Genomic DNA, 3,093 nt, shown 5'->3' on the forward strand with positions numbered 1-3,093 from the left:
AATTTACCTCATCAACCCTAGTATGACAGGTTAATATGTCTCAACCTACACTAGCTACGTAGTTCTGGAACCCAAGGATAACTGCTAAGAATCACACCCTAAATTGGCAGGTGAGTTCCCATCCTTGGGTTCACTCGGTGCTAAGTTCTACTCCTATCTGAACATGATTTAATAGACTATACATAGACTGAGTAACTGACTTCCATTAACTGACGGAATAGCACTACTATCTGAGATTTCATCTGAGATCATGAGATTTCAGAGGTTTCCTTAGTCACATTACTTACTGAGTTCTATAGATCATCGCTTGACTGAGATTATCGGCATAATGTGACTTGACTCTAGGCACACAACTATATTTTTTGGGTACAAATACCCCCAGGACTCGATGGAAGGAAACTGACACACATGACATGACTTGATCACAAGATTGGAGTTCATAATTCATAATATCATAAGTAGGGGATAATATTCCACATTTAGTTTTCAACATCTTATGCATGGTAGGGAGTGCATGGGATATATATCATGTACATATTGTATCACTTCATGATAATAAATGTTTCATACCATAACAATAGCGGCAAAACAATGACATGGAATTCATATTGAATTATATAATTAACCTTGACTTGTCATGTAGATAATATGGGACCATCTAAACATGAAATTTCTAGCATTCTAAGCATTTTATCAAACACCTTGCATGCATTCTTTAAGGCATAAAAGGTACACATGATCATGTAGTTAGAACCCATAAATTTGGGCAATTTAATATGGTAAAATTCATGAACACACCTATGCCTTAAAGAATGCATGCAAGGTGTTTGATAAAATACTTAGAATGCTCAAAATTTCATGTTTACATGGTCCCATATTATCTACATGACAAGTCCATGTTAACTATATAATTCAATATGAATTCCATGTCATTATTTTGTTGCTATTGTTGTAGTATGAAGCATTTATGACAATGAAGTAATACAATACGTACATAATATGTATCCCATGCACTCCCTACCATGCACAAGATGGTTAAAACTACATGTGGAATACTATCCCCTACTTATGATATTATGAATTGTGAACTCCAATCTTGTGATCAAGTCATGTCATGTATGTCAGTTTCCTTCCATTGAGTCCTGGGGGTATTCATACCCAAAAAACATAGTTGTGTGCCTAGAGCTATGTTATGTCATTATAATCATCTCAGTCAAGACACAATCTATAGAACACAGTCAGTCATGTAACTCAGGAAACCTCAGAAATCTCATGATCTCAGTAAATTCTCAGAGAATAGTACTATTCCATCAATCAATGGATGTCAGTTATTTAGTCCATGTACAATCAGTTAAATCTTATTCAGCCTCTTCAGATGAGAGTAGAAGTTAGCACCGAGTGTACCTAAGGATGGGAACTCACCTACCAGTTTAGGGTGTGATTCTTAGTAGTCATCCTTATGTTCCATAACTACATAGCTAGCGTATGTTAAGACATCTTAATTTGTCAGATTAGGGTTGATGAGGTGGCTTAACTTGTCAGTTTAGGGTTCCCACCATTCTTATTTTGGGTACCTGGCAGATAAGGGTCACTCACAACTGTCCTTACTAGTGATGTGGTACTGACACCCCTCCAGTCGGGGCTTAGATTGGACCCCAACTTAGCTATATGCATTATTGGGGCATATCGGTTAAACAACTATCTCCCATAGTTTTAGACTTAGTCTCAATAAAGAACTTAGACAATTCTTTAGATACCAGTATACTAGGACTGTTAGATATAGTCAAATTCAATTATAGTATGGAACTCAGATAGTTCCATCAGATGCAGGACTATCAGACACAGTCACCCATGTATTCAGAACTATAGTATCAGTCATGATCAGTTATTAGTAAACTATGCATTATCCTACAGATTTAGTTGTCACGCATTCACGATCTCTGTTTCTATGTATGCATGTTTGCACTCTCACGTTCATATCAGTCAGTTAGTTAGAATTGTTCATGTATGTAACCCTATTTATGTTTATCCTACCTCACTCGTATACTCAGTACTCCAGTTGTATTGACGCATTCGCGCTATGGTGCTTTCTCTTTATGTTACACCATATGTTCAGAGACACGAGTTCTAGACCAGCAGTCGTAGTTACATTCTAGTATATGGAGTTGCTGTGAGTCCTCTTTATTCGAGGACGATATGATTTAATTTATTTATTTATTATTTCAGTTAGCTATCAGTTTACGAAGTTAGTTGGAGACATATTCCTTCAACTTCTTATTCAAACAGTGTTTAGAATCTTTTAGATTTGATTCAATTTTTAGTTGTTTTGGGTATCTTTTACCCATATGGATGTTATTTTACCAGATTCTTGATTCAGTTGAACCTTATGGCCTATATGTTCATGTTTTCCATATTATTATGATATATATTATAGTGTACAGGTACAGATATCAGTCATGGGTTAGCTTGTGGTCCTTCGGGGTCATAAGCAACGTGTAGCATTCAGGTTCTAACAAATCGGGGCATTACAAACTTGGTATCAGAGCCTAAGGTTCAGTAAAGTCCTAGGAATTCTAAAAGTCGCATCTAGTAGAGTCTTTTGCATGGTGTGTTGTGCACCACATTTATGTACAGGAGACTATGAATGTTTTAGGAATAGTTTCCCTTCTTTCAGTATTCATGTCATGCTAGTGAACATAATCTTAAGTTAAACTCTCAGTCTAATCCATTCTTCTCTTATTTTAGAATATGCCTCCAAGGAGAAGAAACTAGCCAGCTCCTCGGCCCAAAGACCCTTTGGGCGAGCATGTTTCTCATGTAGAGTTTAGAGTTGCATTCACCATACTTGCTCATTCGGGGGCTACCCAGAACGCTCTTCCACCATTTATTTCAGCCAATCCAGTGGCCAATTCTGCAGCTTCTAGAATCTGGGACTTTACCCGAATAAACCCTTCATCTTTCATCGGGTCTAAGTCTGATGAAGACCCTCAGGAGTTCATTGTCCAAGTCCAGAAGGTCATTGACATCATGGGAGTTACTTTTATTTAGAGCACCAAGTTAGATGCATACCAATTATAGGTTGTTGCTCACAGT

Source organism: Capsicum annuum, chromosome 2 (genome assembly GCF_002878395.1).
Source record: "Capsicum annuum cultivar UCD-10X-F1 chromosome 2, UCD10Xv1.1, whole genome shotgun sequence".
NCBI classification, from domain to species: Eukaryota; Viridiplantae; Streptophyta; class Magnoliopsida; order Solanales; family Solanaceae; genus Capsicum; species Capsicum annuum.